The sequence below is a fragment of the Sebastes umbrosus genome, chromosome 1 (genome assembly GCF_015220745.1).
Source record: "Sebastes umbrosus isolate fSebUmb1 chromosome 1, fSebUmb1.pri, whole genome shotgun sequence".
In the NCBI taxonomy this organism is placed as follows: domain Eukaryota; kingdom Metazoa; phylum Chordata; class Actinopteri; order Perciformes; family Sebastidae; genus Sebastes; species Sebastes umbrosus.
The window spans coordinates 32,647,889-32,664,665 of NC_051269.1; the positions used below are offsets into that span (position 1 = coordinate 32,647,889).

The 16,777-nt window shown below is 41.6% G+C and overlaps 1 long non-coding RNA gene across 1 annotated transcript in view; it reads left to right on the top strand.

The window, feature by feature from the left end:
- Positions 1 to 11,313: 11,313 nt before the first annotated feature.
- Positions 11,314 to 16,777, top strand: part of LOC119487126 — a 97,005-nt gene continuing 91,541 nt past the window's right edge. Inside the window, exons 1-3 of the long non-coding RNA XR_005206654.1 lie at positions 11,314 to 11,436; positions 11,767 to 11,913; positions 12,693 to 12,788. This is a non-coding gene — a long non-coding RNA (uncharacterized LOC119487126). The remainder of the gene's footprint in view (positions 11,437 to 11,766; positions 11,914 to 12,692; positions 12,789 to 16,777) is intronic.

A 16,777-nucleotide genomic window follows, 5' to 3' on the forward strand; every position in this document is an offset into this window, starting at 1 on the left:
AATTAGCTCAATTAATTTACCATGGGGATAAGGCCATGGTGGAGGCGTATGTGTGTGTGTGTGTGTGTGTGTGTGTCTGTTTGTGCGTGGGTGTATGCATAATAGAGTTGACGGCTACCTGGAGATTGAGGTTTAACTGCTGCTCCAGTTCCTCACCAGGTTGTTGCAGGAAGATAAGATAAAGGGTTAATTAATTAATGTATGTTGCCGCTCAGGGAGGCTGCGTTGCTCCCGCTGCTGTGAGTATCTCATGGCATCACTTCATGCCGTATTACCCAGAGCAGAGACTATTTTCTGATTGACCTTTAGGTTGCATAACTGCAGATGCCACATGGGACGATGTCAAACCTCACGTATGTGTGAACTTATTGCTGTGTCTCTCACTCATAAACCACAGCTGGGTGTCTGTACCCTATATGGTCTGTGGGTGTAATGGTTCTCTGTGGTCTCCTGTGTGTATTACAATCATATAAACCTTTGACATTATAGTGCACCAATACCTGTTGCATTATAGAAATAGTTCAACATTTTTGGAAATGCACTTATTCCCTTCTTTTTCATTTTGAACAATATGCAAACTAACTGTAACTTTCCAAAAAATAATAATAATCTGTGTTTTTTTTGTTCAGATGATATTAATTACATAACTAATAATGTTTTGAGAAGAAAAAAAGTTCACATTTTTCTATGATGGTTGTTTCTTACAGTAGTTTATTCAGTCGGTGTTCTTGTATGTGAATGTTAAGTAAGGAATAATGTACAGCGAGTCAGTTATTGTTGTGAAAGAATCCCCGACAGGACGATGAAGGGGTTTATTTCACAACAATGACCCGCTAGCTGTACATTATCCCGCTTATTACACGGCTACTTACTTAAGAAATCAATGATTTGACTCAAAAACGGTCCTCCAGAGTCCGACATTAGAACTGCGTCCATAGCAGCTATAAAGAAATAACAGACCATGGAACGCTGTGATTGACCAATCAGAATCGAGTATTCAACAAAGCCGTGTAATAAATGAGGGTATTGTCTTAATTAAAAAAAAAAACAGCAACTCAGAATCTAAAAATTTCAGATGTGAGTAATTGTTGTTTCTGTTCCAAATGAATTGGTATAAATGATCACCAGCTGGAGGTCACTTTACAATTGTAAATATCAGATGATGAACAACTTATCAAAGAGGGGAAGACTTCTGACAGCACATGAAGCAGTTTTCTCTGGCAGCATTTTAATGATAAACCACCTATTACTGTAGCTGCACTCTTACTGAACGGGGCGGCCTGTTTAAACAGAGCTGGGTCTCGTCCAGGCTGCTGCTTACTCTACTCTGCAAACCGCTGCTTGAATTACTGCATGATATGAAAACTCTGCTGCTTCTGCTCGTCTACCAACCGGCCCAGCTGCCGGATGTTCAGATGTGCTTTTATGTACTGTAGCGGGGACATTACAGTGTGTATTCCCTGGTAGCTCGTACATCAGCTAGTGCAGAGAGTACATAAAAATGACTCTATTCTCTAGCAAAGACCAAAAGACATCTCGCTGTGTCTTCAGTACAGTTATTGAGAATGATTGCACATGTTGGCCTGACTGAAACATAAAGTGCTTTGGTTGACAAAAAAGTGAGAGAGAATAATCATGATAGTGATATTTACTGTTCATCTGATTGTGTTCTCTAGTCCTGTGTTGCATAAAATCCACTTTTACAGCAGTGCGACTGAATTTACTTTGAATTTTCTCGCAGTAGTTTTTACAATAAAGAATATGCAATAAAGGTCAGGAGGCCTGGAATCCAGCAGAGAACATTAATAGGAAAAAATGACTGCAACACGGCGAGGGAGAGCCAGGCAACAAAGAGAGAAGAAGTTTACAGAGCACAGTTCACATACTTGTACGACTCCCAGTGCCTTTCCATTTGCTATGAATTTTTTATAGCCCCTGTTGCTTGTCGCTCCCTCTCTCCAGCCTTTGTCGGCTGAGTTCAGTTCTTCTGGAGCCGGTAGCTTTCAAAGAAGCCAGCAGCCTCGACCTTCTCCTCTCTACTCTGAATGAATGGCATTTGTATTGCGGGGAGGAAGAAGTGATGGAAGGGAGGTAGAGGAAGAGAGGGAAGGTTAAAGCTGGGGCGAGGTGGAAGCAATTGCCACAGCACAGATGGATGGAGAGGTGCCTCCAATGTCAGGTAGTAGTCATGGTAACCTGGAGTCATCACAGGGTTGTTGGGAGAGAGTCGAGAGTGATCGTAACTACTGGTTTAGCACATTTCACCTTGCACTTTGCGCAAAGGCAAATCGTTTTGTCTTCCAGCGGAGGAGGAATTGTGGATAATGTGTCAAGTCAGTGTCATCAGGTAGAAACAGACACACAGCATGCTTACAACCACATACCGAAGACACAAAATATTTTAATTTGCCTCACTGCACACACATATGCTGCCAGAACTCAAAAAATGAGATATCCCCATTAGTCAGGGATGAGTGAGAAAGAGGGACCTAAAAGAGGCAAGAGTTAGGAAAGTAGGCAGTGAGAAGAGGCAGCAGGTGTGTGGCTGATAATAACCAGGTGGAGGTGGCTGGGCTCTGTTTCCGTCCATCGCTCCGCTGAGTCCTGTGGGGCGAAGAAGTGGAAGGCACAGGGAGAAAAAAGGGAAGGAGGTGAAGGGAGCCGAGAGTCCAGGGAGGTGTTGCCAAGACGAGCCAGTCATCCTATCAGCCTCTCCCTCATTCTCTGTTGCCCCTTCCATCGTTTCCTCCACCTGAGCTCCTGTCAAAGCCAGCTTCCTCAGCCAGATCGATGACTGGACCGTCGCAGCCCCAAAGATGAGGACCAGCCTGCAGCCACAGTGAGCCATTTCCATCATCAGGATTAGTGCTAATTTTCTTGCTTGATATGATGCCCTGAATGTCACAGTTCGTTATATATTCTGCATATCTGTGCTCCTCAGGCCCTTGTCATGCTCCTTAAAGCCGTACGCCCATCCCGCCGCAGATGTTTTGACGAGTCACAGCAGGGAAGCACAGGTGTAGCTAATAACATTAACGACGGCTCCGGTCCATTTAAATGTGTCAGCGAGCCGTGCCAGCGAGACAGCGTGCACAATACGACGGCTCTGTAACTAGAACACCCCGAATGGAAAGGCTGCCATCATTAATGTTCTTAGTTCCACCTGTGTTTGACATGTCAACATGTCCACCTTAGGAAAGGTCTATATCCAGTCATTCCCTTAAAGATCCCATGAAATGAGCTGCACTTGAAGTTTCTGGAAAACATCTTCTGTGGTGACCTCATACTGCTGAGTGGATGTGGCTAAAATGTGCAGATAATTAAAGGAACAGTTTGTAACATTTCAGGGGATCTATTAGCAGAAATGAAATATACTGTAATATTCATAACTTTGTTTTCATAAGTGTATAATCAACTGAAACTTAGAATTGTGTTTTCATCAACAACGAGTGTCGTTACCGACAATCGGACATTTTATCTCGTGTAGTGTGTCATAGTGACGACAACCGACGCCACGTCTGGGATGCCTCATGACATTCCGATAGAAAGTATAGCATGTTTAATATTTTTTGGACTTCCACTTGCAGGTGCCAACAACTGTACAACAATGGCGAAGCGAAAGAGGAACGATTCCTCGAGGGACTACCACGACAGAGTGAAAAAAGAAAAAAGCTGGCGTGAAATAGGAGAGGCTCTTCAGCAATCCGGTGAGTAGGCTACTGCCATTAGCATTAAGCTTCCTTCCTGATGACATCACGCACGTCGTGAAAGGCCATCAGCGAAGATTGGTCGGGGACCGACGTGTAGTCTGACGTGTCTAATGTGTCATAATCAGAGAGGTGTTAATTCTAGTTATTCTAATCTTGGTCTTCTTCAGGTAAAGGTGAGTGAGCACACCAGTATATAAACTGTAGAGAATGTGTGTGACTTCACACTATCATCATTTGCAAATTTCCCCACTGCGGGACTAATGATAAACTGATGATAAACTTTGAGGACAATTTCCCTCCAAAACGTGTAACTAAACCTTAATTTTTTTAGTATATTCTATGTTAATATTTCTCCAAGTAGAAGCACACATTTGAAGCTACATTAGGCAACTTTACACAGAAATGATTAAAAATCTGTTTACTATATGTATATGAATGTCTTGGTGTTTGGTGGAGGTGATAATCACTTTGCAACAGTTTTCTTTTAATCACTGGCTCGTTCAGCCGTGATGGACCACTCGCTGTTTTCTGTGAGTTAAAATTGTTTGAGACTAGACAGCTACAATGAATTTGGTCCGACATCTGAAATGAGTTTTGAGTGGATCTGTGTGGTCTCAAATTGGGGATGGGACATGCTGCAGTCCCACTTTGTGACTCAGGCTAATTGGACAGGTACATTTTCACATCCAACTTTTACATCATGCAGCTCTAAAGAGATGTAAAGGCTGATTTCTATCATTGAATGCCTCTACTGCAGTGTGGCATATCACTAATGATAGCATTCTACGCTCCCGATGAAATGTTGTGGATAATATCACAACTTTTCACGCGTTGTGCGCCTGATGTAGCATGTTGAGTTGTGACTGTGTGACTTCACAGCGTGTCTGCTGAGTGGTTGAGGCCCCCCCGCCGCCACCTAAAGCAAAGCATTCACTGACTGGGTCCACTGCCTCAGCCACGGCCCATTTAACTGCACCCACTCCACAATTGTGTCCAGGTCACTGCATCTGTGGACCCAAACACACACACACACACACACACACACACACACACACACACACACACTGTAAGTGTTTTTTTAAGCTAAAAAAAGGAGGGTGCGTAGCTGTACCTCACTGGGATGAGTGGTCGTCCTTTAACCGCAAGGTTAGCAGTTCCAGGTCCGGCTTAAGGCATAGGCCATATAGGAGGTCGCCTAGGGTGCCACTTTCTGAAAAAAAAAAATGCCAGTAGGCGCCATCCCTCATTTTCTGCATTGATGTAACAAATGAACACATAAATATAGAAAGAAATACACTTTTCACCCCTGTAACTCTCGTAATGAAACTGACTAAAAACTTCCAACAATATCAGGGACCAATTGTTTATTTACACTATATTATAATACAATAATTTTTCTAAATCTTAATTTTTGTCTGAAATCCATTGTGATGTAAATAGTGCGGTTTACGGGGTTCTGGGTGGTTGAACTCTAACCCTAACCCTAGAGTGGCGCCCCAGCGGATCCAAATCCAAATTTCGCCTACTGTGGTTTCCAAAATGTAAAAATTAAAAAGAAAGTTTGGTCAATTAAGGTTTCATTTTTTAGAGACCTTTGTCACAAAAAACATGTTTTATGTAAGGGATAATGTGCAGCAAGCCGGTCATTGTTGTGAAATAAACCAAGACAGGTGCAATGTGGCACCCCGACACGAAGCTTGCATCGCCGTGAAGGGATTTCTTTCACAACAATGACCCACTAACTGTACATTATCCTGCTTATTACACCGCTACTTACTTAAGAAATGAATAATTTGACACAAAAATGGTCCGCCAGAGTCCGACATCAGAACTGCAGCCATAGCGACGGTCTGTTATACATAGCAACGGTCTGCTATAATGAAATAACAGACTGTAAAACATCATGATTGACCAATCAGAATCTAGTATTCATCAAAGCCGTGTAATAATGTACTATACAAAACAGAGAAGAAACTATTTGTGTCTGACAATCAAATTGATACATTACAAAACAAACCACAAAGATAAAAAAAAAAACAATGCACTGTATAGAAAATAGCATTTTGATAAGACACTAAATTAAACCTCCTTACACAGAGCCTCGAACCTGCAGCTCTAATACAGAACATGATTTTCTCTTGGATGAGATCACACAGTTTTTCATTGCTCCTATTTAATGCACTTTTAAACTCATCCCTTACTGTTTTGGCTTAACATGAGATATGTATCTTTGTTAATGTGAAGTAAACAAGCTTCGCCATCTGACTTGCAAGCTGTTCACTGTGTTTTAAAAGGTCAAGGTAGGAGAGTTAATACACTTTGAAAAGGGAAATATGGTGAACACCTACAGAACATGTACAGAACAAGATTACAAAGCGAGTGGCAGTATTAATCAAGTGTACACGTTAAACGCCCACTGGTGTAATTTTATATGCCTGTCATTAGTCATATATCTATGTGGAACATTTTATGGATTTCTCGTCCGTTTCTATTTCTCTCTATGGACGTCATTGGCAGTGGAGGGTTTTTATCTTTTGGCTAGTTAGAGCATTACACTTCTCTGGTCCACTTCCACCTAAAATGTGGCACCCTCTATGTTTATCAAAACTGATTCTGAAGAAAAAGAAATTGGAAAGTCTCTGGGAGGATGTGGAAGAAGCCGTTAACTACTCTGTAAAGCTGAATATGTCTTGAGGTGCTGTGGTAGTGTTGTTGCCCCGGGGTGCATGAGGTCCTGGTTGGTGTGTAGTCCCTGCGGGCTAAATGTGTTTCTAACATGAAAAGATGAATATCCTGCCACAGGAAATTGTTAAAATATGTACAGTAAAAAAGCAGAGGAGACAGGTCAATGATTTTTTTTACACATTTCTTTATTGTAGAAATCATCAGTTACTGTGTGTGACAATGTGACAAAACAGAGATCATTAGGCATCATACTGCAGGCTTGACTCCATTGACATCCACCATTGTATCAGGACGTATGGTAATTATAGGAAACTCTAAAAGATCAAAATAATAAAATAAAAAAGAGAGAGAGGAAAAAAGATAATAATATAAATTATATAACTAATAACTTAACAGAGAAGGTAGGTAATAAATCACATTTCTCCCCAAAATGCCTGTAGCAAATTTATTTTTGTTTATAATTTGGATGGACTCATATTACTTTTTTAATTCAATCCTGAAGGGTTCAAATGATGGGCGAGACAACGAGAACTTGGCTTTATGGATGTGAAATTTCCCTCAATAAAACAAATTAAATGATGGTCGGCTGAATTTTCTGGTTTTTGTTTTCATAGTTTAATATTACATCCTTGGCTTCCAACTTAATTGAATGATTGGTTTGAATGTCAAAATAGTCCTCAGTTTTCTTCCAGAATCCTAATGTGTACTGACATTCATAAAATATATCTTTCTTCTTTATTTTTACAGAATTAGAATAAATTTAAAATGAATTAGAGTGGAGCCTCGACATAATTTCTCTAAGTAGGGAGCGGGTCCACCATGTTGCTGCGCCATGTTTCTACAGTAGCCCAGAACGGACAAACCAAACACTGGCTCTAGAGAAAGCCTTTCCACGTTTTTACGTTACCTGAAGGCCACCGTAGTTCTCCGACGCGTTTGTGAAACTGCGGTAACGTGAGCCGCGGAGTGGAAAACCGTGGTACCACCAGCCGTCGTCTGACTTCTGTTGCTCCTAAAGTAGTGTTATTATGGTAAGGATGCTCTCTGAGCAAGATGAATGGCGTTACCACAGTTTTACACTGTGTGGCTCACATTACCACAGTCTTAGAAAGGGAGGAGTGAGCGAAGGGGTGCTCAGTTGGTTGCAATCTGCAACCACACCACTAGATGTCACCAAATCCTACACACTGTACCTTTAAGGCCTGGTGATGATGGCTTAAGAGTTTAGAGAGGCAGTCAGTCATGTTACCTTCTAAATACTCAAGAGTCAAATCTTGCAGCAAAAATGAGTTTCTCAGATGTAGCCTGGTTAAAAAAAACTTTAAATATGACAGTTACTTGTGTCTGACTGTCATGTAAAACATTTTTGACATTCTTGACTTGCACACAGAAAGTGTCATTCCCCAAGTTTGAATCCACGTCTGTTGTTTTTCTTACTTTTTCTTCTTTTTGTACATGCTTAGTGTTCTGACAACAATGTCATGGCCAGACTACAGGTAAGTGCATCCATTAGCCTGCCAGCATCAAGTACATTTACCAGAAAAGGTTTGTGTTGCTGCATCTTGGAAACATTAGTTGCAAAAAAATGAAAGTTAAGTTGAAGGAGCGTGCAGAAAAGATGAGCATAAAAACAAAGTTTGTAGAGAATGCTTTGTGTCAGCGCAATGTTTTTCATTTTCCCAGGGTGGGACCTCGGTGTTTTGGTGGTGTCACATTCTTTGACATCTGCCTTGATTGTTTTCCTTCTTGGCAGATATGATGTTTCTTCCTCCCCATCTAGCCCCCCACGCAATCTCTTTCTAGAAAGTTTGTTATGTATGCTTTTGTTCAGTTGGAAATAAAAAAGAAAGAAAAAACACTTGTCAGAATGATTTTGAAAAAAGTTTTTTTTTTTGCTTTTTCTCCCTGCAGAAGAGAGTTTGTGACTGAAGAGAGTAAAGAGAGCGTGAGAAAAGCAGCCGTGTGATGGATGGTAAGGCACAGGCAATTACAGACAACATGCCAAACACTGTGCACATAGAAGATATCACACACACTCGACAACATATGCACATACGTTGAAGACACTGGCAATGTGAGATAATCTGGAGTTTCTTTCAGGAAGAGGCGAAACATTCCAGCTGAAATCCGTTTAAGGCTCTCTGCTTGGCATACTGATAAACATACTGTACAGAAAGTGCACAAACACACCAATCGCCTCCAACAAACTGGCTCCCACATGCAAACACAGATGAGGCACAGCCAAGTCCAGTGCACTTGTTGTACTAGCACACAAAGGCCGGCTTCCTCATCACTCCAAGGTTTCAATTACAAACACTTACATTCAACACACACAAATGAGGCCACGCATGGCGAGGTGGCAGCCGCACTATTGGTTTTTCAGAGGTGCTCCTGAGCTGCAGAAGGGAGGGGCTGTAATGCAAAGAGACAGATTCGGGTCACTCAACTCATTGCTGGGATGAATATAGAAGGAGAAGGCGAGAAGATGCTGCATGTTGGAGAGATAGAAGAATGTGTGGGATGAAGGCAAAGGACGACGAGAAGGCAGCAGCGTCCTACAGGAAGATGAAATGAATATGGGATGCTCTTATAGGAGAAGAGAGAGAATGCAGAAACAGGAAGACGACGAAGGGGAGCGGCATGATGGATGAAGAAGAAGCGAGTGACAGAAATGAAGTGTCAATAAAGTGAATGGATGAGAAAGGGGGGAAACAAAAGATGAACATGAGGACGCTTTGCATGCAGAGAGGAAGACTGTGGAATTAAAGGAAAGGAGGAGGGAGGGGAGCATGAGAAGGAGGGATGAGGAAATAGTGGGAGAAGGTGTTAGAGAGGGCGGGCGGTGCCAGAGAAAGGAGTAATGGAGGGAGATGGTAATTGACATGAAGGGAAAGTGACAAGCGAAAAGATGAGTATGTAGGGAGGAGGAGAGAAAGAGAGAATTACTATTGAATGAGGAATGTGGGGGAGAAAAAAGACTTTGGAAGACGTTGCAGACAAGAGGGAGAGAACAAGCTGTCATACAGGCTGACATTCAATATTCCCGAGAATCTTGAATCATTGAACAAAATGGCCTGTGTAATAACAAGGGATTGTACTCCGCTTGCACATAATTCATGTTACTGTCACATTTAGAGGAGCAGCCACACCCATTTAAAGTTCAGTTTTTGTGCTTCAGTTTGAGACATTTTTATGTTACAATAAAGTTGATGTGACGATCTCTCCGAGATGCCCCTCAAAAATGCAGTTTATCTTTAGTGGTTGTTTTTGAAGGGCTAGAGATGCTTGCAAACGAACGAAACTTGGCACAAGCATTAAAAGTGGTAAAATATATTATCCGATATGGTTCTTGTGTTTGAGTGTTGCAAGGTGGCTCGACAGCGCCCCCTAAAACTTTTAAACGAAGCAGCCCTCGCGGTAGGTTTCACCTAGATCTACAAAATTTGGTACGCACATGTATCACATATAGACTTTTAAAAGAGTCTCTTGGGGCCATGCTATAAACCCAACAGGAAGTCGGCCATTTTTAATTTTGTGTGATTTTTTTGCGTATTTTTGGCCATTTCCAGGCTTTGTACTTTAACAAACTCCTCCTACAGATTTAACTCCATTTACTTCAGATTTGATCAGTGCAATCTGAAGACCTTTGCGATGAAAAGTCATTAAAAGTTTGAGCTTTCGTGAAACGGCATTGCAGTGGTGTGGCGGAGAATTACATGATTCGCCATTAAACAACAAGCTGCTGTAACTCAACTGTACTTGGTCAAATCTGTCTCGAAATTGACCTACTTTAGAGCAGTCCAGGCCTGAGGACATCTACATGACAATATTGACTCATAATCGTAACGCCCCCTACTGGCAACAGGAAGTCAGCGTTACGACAAACATCCTTAGATTTATATGAAATTTACATTGTGTGGTCTACACTTGATATAGTGCGTTTGCTGTGTGTTCTCTAGTGCCACATGGTGGACACAGGAAGTGGTACACAATTTGCAATGTGTCTCTTCCAATGCCATGCACTCCACGCAGTAATAACGTGTAATGGTACGTGTCCACAGGGGCGTTTTTTATCCCGAGGGATCGCCTCGCATCCAGCATCGGACGCTTGATGGGCTGCTACTAGACACAAGGCACTAGGCACCTGATTGGACGAACGCTTTCGCCTGTGGGCTGCTGCTCCCAGCTTTAAAACTGTAAACAATATGGCGGCTCGTTTGGAAACTTTCTTCTCTTATTTCACGAAAACAGTTCATCGAAATGTGTTTCTGAAAACATTTGAGGCGAGAAATTAACCATGCAGTTGCTGAATCAGTCTTTATTTTGGATCGACAACGCTGGGTTTAAAAGTTTCCAGAGGCGGCAAGTTGTGGCGGACACCCTTGATTTGCAAATTTGCACGAGATTGTATTGCACCGCTGCTTACATAGACAATGAATGGGAAGTGTGGAAAAGACGGAGTCTGTGGACACTTACTGTACCTTCACTCGTGCGCACAGAATCCAATGATCGCGGAAATGCACGGTCGCGTCAACCAGCGTCCCGCCAGTACCCCCCGATGTGCGGGAAGGTGCGAGGGCCCGTTCATCGCTGCTTGCAGCTTTAGTCTTTACTTGAGTTTTGATCTTTAGTATTCTTTTAGTTTAGACGACTTTTCAAAAGATTCACAGAGTTGGTGCACAGACGAGGCTGCACATTATTAGCTCCTCAAGTGCCTTTCCTTCCCTCTGCTCTTTTGTCTTCTGAGATGCGAGCGAGCAGAGACGATGTGCAGAGGAAACAATACAGGCCAAAGTCTCTCTCTCTGTTGCACTCACTCCCACACACTGAATATTTAAGTCAGGGAGCTTTTATGAGGATACCGCAGGTGTGCCACGCAGGGGGTCTTTGTTCAGTGGGGGGTGCATAGCAAGGCAGGTGGGCAGGAAACTCAAACACACTTTCCCATCCCAGCTAGACCAGAGTATGACTTAATAATAAGTCCCGCAGCTTGTGATCAGAGCAAAGACCTCTGATACGCACGGCGACGAGCTAACTCCTGGTGAGTTTGTGTGAGGGACGTGTTTTACAGAACAGCTCCAATGGGCAGAAGGTCACTGCTCCTTACTGATAAAACAAATGGAAAGGGATGTTTGAAATACTGGAAGCTGTGTTCATTTTGGCACCTGATTTTGTTTTATGTCTCTCGTCTCAATGACTAAAGACGTTTCAGTCTGGGTTTTGTTTCAGTGAAATTCTCACACGGTGCTCATTTCTCTCTTCTCTGCAATAATACAACAGACTGTCCTCAGAAAATACAGATGTCATTCCAAACAGGCTGTTTGAACAGAGACGCTCACTTACTCTCATTCCTGCTCACTTTTTATTGCAGCTATCTGTGCTCTCTATACTGCAGAGCAGAAACTGGGTCCAGTTTTAAACTTGCTGTAATTGGAACCATTAACTTCACGATGATAACGCGGAGAAATAGATTATTTTTTATTTGCGTTACTGAAAGGAAATGGTGTGAAGGCAGCAGGTAAGCTGACAACAAGTGATGTTAATACATGATGACTGATTGCTGGTTATAACTAATAACCTGTTTAGCTACCAGGTCAATGCTGTTGAGCTAGCAATTAGCAATGACTTTGACTTAGCACTCAGCTAGTCTGTTGCTAGGTAACTAACAGTAAAGAGTTAACTAGCTAGCTAATTCAGTGGTTACTAAACTCTTCCATGCCAAGGCCCTCAAACAGCGTTAGCTTATGGCTGAGATCCCCCTTTTGCAAGATGTTAAAAACCCATTGATAATATTGTGGCAAATATTAGAAAAATAACTAAATAAAATAAAATGAAATAAAACATGGCATAGCAAATAGTATATATTAATAAACTATATGTATTAAATATTATTATTATTAATACTACTATTTCTACTACTAATGATAATAATTCTATTTTTATATATATATATATATATATATATATATATATACTGTATATATAAATGAAAATAAATATATAATCTATTTATTTTTTTAATTATTATTTTAAATTTTTTGTATTATTATTAATTTTTGTATTTTTCCCTCATCTTCTCTCCAATTTGCTGATATATATATATATACATATATACATATGTATATATATATATACATATGTATATATGTATATATGTATAATATATATATTATTGTACATTTTTTATTATTATTCTTTTGCATTTTTCCCTCATCTTCTCTCCAATTTGCTGATTGACCAGCGGTGATTTCTGGAGACTGCAGAGCCTCATTCAGCTCAAAACTTTTTGAATTTCAGGAGCTCAGTGGGACCAGAGAGGCTGAGAAGTTGAACCTAGAGCAGATTGAGGAGGACTTCGCAGTGCTTAAGACTCACATGATGGTATTCAGACAGGTGAGTACAACAACACACTACTGAACTCATGTTGTATGCATAGGCTGCAAAAGTGCCATCTATAGATGAAATTATAACCGTCAGTGTCTAGGCGTGCACAAGCGTACTTTGACGCAATTGTTTTTACACTCGCTCCCTGCTTGTACATCCCGACTCCCATAGCAGCTCCTCTTCTCTGCTCATGTGGCAGCGTGACTCTCCTCACATCTCTCACATGTCTCTCGTGTGTGATATACAGAGATAGATACATTCAACAACCAACAATTTAAAGTAATTCCATTCAGCACTGATCCAGTACTTTACAATACATTCTGGATGCTATATTTGATTTAAATACTTGTGTACTATTTGGTAAATACTTTTTTAGATTTTCACAGCGGTTGCAGTTAGAAATTCTTAACCGGCAAGCAAACAAGTTATGTGAAAAACAAAGATGTACCTTAAAAATGATCTTGACTTTGAAGGACAAAGTTTTATTTAATCTTGTAAACTGAAAACCAGCCACACAGCCTCGAGATGATTACAGTGAAGTACTACCTGCATGGTGTGATATACTGTGATTCAGCACTAGCAGGTGTATTAATCCCTCACTCTCTACCTATACGTACACAGTCATAGATCAGACAGAGTGCAAAGGCTTCAGCCATTGATTGTGACTGTGCAGAGCTGTTGGTAATTCTTTTTTCATTGCTGGATCTACCACCGGCTGCAGGTGAAGACAGAAAACAAAATCGGGCAGATACTGACTCAAATAGCTGGATCTATTAAGTTTGATTTTATGGTCATATACTATATACATTATATACTGGAATTTGAATTCCTGTCAATTTTGAAGATCTTTTTACCAAGTTGTTGGTGTACAATTTATTTTAATAACAATTCACTAAATGTATTTATTTGTTAGAATTTGTTTTACAAAGTTGGGAAAGTAATTTTTAGGTCGAGCCTGATGTCGCCTTACACGTAAAAGAATGATCCCAGTCACTTCCACACAGTGAGGCATACAGCTCATTAATTAAACACTGGTATCGGATCGGTACTCGGTATCGGATGATATCCGAAGCCCGTGGGTATCGGCACCGATATCGCCATCAGTATCGGGACTGAAAAAGTCGGATTGGTCTGATCCCTACTTGAAACAGTTGAAATGCTGTATCTGTAAATTTCACGTTAAACTGAATAAATTCTATTAATTTACATCATGTCAGCACAGGTATATACTTGTACAAGTATATGCATAAAAATACACAATCTCATATACACACACATAAAGACACACGTATAGAGTAGCAAGTTCACAACCAATCTTCAGGTCTTTCAATGTAAAGAGAAGCATAACAAAGAAACCTGGAATTAATATGACAACAGCTCCTCTCCTGAAGAATCTCATTAATTTTAGTTGAAAAGGAAACTTTAAAAAGTTGAAAAGTCATCTTTCTTTGTCCAAAACCTTTATTTAGGCTGACGGCGCTTAATTTTTACACGACCTCTCCCGTCACTGAATGGCACCGAGGCAGCTTTTGATCGCGACACAGGTGAACTCCCGATGAAGTGTTGTTTTAATAGAAATTATTTTTCTATTTAAGTCCGTGACATCTGCCTCCACGCAGCGTGTTTTTCCTGTGACAAGCAGACACACACACATTTCACAGACACATACCGCTGCACTTCCTCCTTTGTGTGTGTGTGTGTGTTCCTGTCTGTTTGGATGAAGGTGTGACCTCTGGCTTCTTCGACAGAGAGGAGGGAGAATTAGAGGAAAAGAGAGGGAGCGGGGGATGGAGAGACGGATAGAGGGCTTGATGAATAGAGTGGTGTGGAAGAAAGTGTCTCGGCAAAAGAGAAGAGGAATGAGGTCATTATCTCTGTCCTCACCTGTGGCCTCCAGTCCACACACACACAAACACACACACACACACACAGTCCACATTTCATCAGCAACGGCAACAACTCTTCCCCCCAGTCCACCGTTTTTCTTTCTTTCTCTTTCCGAGACTCTACTTTGTCCTAACTCTTCTTACTCGTATGCGGATTTCTTCTTCTCCTCGTAAGTCATGCATAATTTCTGAGTTTCTAAACTCCCTCCTGTCTGATCCATCTCTCTTTTTTCCTCCCACATGTGGAATCCAACTATCACATTCATCACAGTGATTTCTCTGCTCCTCACATCACTATTACAATCGCTCGCGCCAATTCCCCTCCCTGCCCTATTACTGTTCAATTTCTGTGCCTCCCACCCTGCCCCCCCCCCCCCCTTTACAGCGCAGCAGGCTGTAATCACATCCACTGGACCATGATCACCCCTCTTCTCCTCTTCCTCTTCTTCCTCCTCTTTGTCTTCTTTCCACACACACCCCCTCTTCCTCCCTCACTTTCGCGAGGCGGGTCACGCCTCTTGAGGCAGCGGAGCAGAGAAATTGCCTGTTATCGAGGGTCGATTTTTCATGCGCTTGTAAATTGCTTTGTATTGACACTCTGTCAGAGCGGGGTCGTCACACCGGCCCGGGCCACTCGCCACCCCGCGGTCGCGCCGCTGATCTCGGGGAGCTTCCACCGGGATTGAGGGGGTCAGGAGGGGTGCCGCCTGGTGTGTGTGTGTGTGTGTGTGTGTGTGTGTTGGGGTGCTGGCTGTAATCTTTCTGAGTGCATATTGAGTGTGTGTTGGAGTGTGCACCTAGCATTCATGATTTCTCTTGGGATGGGACGAGGCGTTCATTCTGGGTCGGTGAGGAGACCTCGGGGTGGAAATTATAATACTAACGGATGGTCGCTGCCTCGTCCATGTGCTGATAATGGTTCCGATGATGCATTTATCTTTGGAGTTTGTTGCCAACTAAGCTTCTGCAAGTGGTTGTAAGATAAAATATTCAAATATATCTCATGAATACAGTATGATTTATGTCTTTTTTCACTTCTGTACGAGTTCATCAACTTGGATATTGTTGTTGCTGGTTAAAAATGTTCGGCTCCACTTCCTTTTCTGTCAATGACTTTGGCAGCGGTCCTAATGTCTTTTCCTAACCACTTTTCCTTGACCCTCGATGGAAAACGTCATGATGTCAAGGAAAGATGTGACGGAAAATTCCAAGGAAAAGACAAGCGTGGTGTTAAGAGAATTTGACTGCACTTACGCTAGGCTCCGTAATTATGATGCGACGGTGGCAGATGTTATGACGCAGGTCTGCCGTGGTGAAACTGCGTTGTTAAATAGCTCTTTCAGTGACAGGCGCCTTCACCCACGGTGTGAGATACCGCAGGTCCTTCTGCTACTGTAACACTCCACATCAACATATAATAAAGGATGATCTTACCTAATGTGGACAACCGGTGAAAAATATCACTTCATTACCAAGGCTGGAATTGAAATTCAAAAAGGAATATATGATAAATATTGATTTAATTGTTTGAGTTATGGAGAAGGGTGTGTAGGCTGTACTTCTTCCCACTCCTTTTCGGACATGATTTATTTATTATGTTGATTAATTGTTTATTGACAGTTTGCTATACGTTTACTTTTCATTTTATTCGTTATTCTTTTTTGGGTTTTTACTTAGATATTTGTTACATGTTCGAAATAAATAAATAAATAAAAACAAAGGAAACGAAATGATTGTCACGGTCCACTCATACTTAATCAACATGAATCCCAATTAGTATATGACTGTATGAAAATACATATAATCGGCATAACGGCAGAATGGTGCGTCACTTTAAATGTTGCGGACGCAAGGAATTGTGGGATGTCATTATCTCCTTTCCTTTCATAAAGGATGCCCCGGGTGTATCCTACGCTAAAGGAGATAATAAAGGAAGCATTGAAGCACCCTTCCTTAGCATTTAGAGAATCCAAACAGCTCTTATCATGGCTTCTACTTCCGGGTCATTTCACTCGGCTAGGAACCTTCCTCGGCAAAAAAATACTTTTTGACCGCCGCCTTTGACTCCCAGTGCTTTTGTTTTGACTCTGTGGTGACCTCTTTCAGAACTGA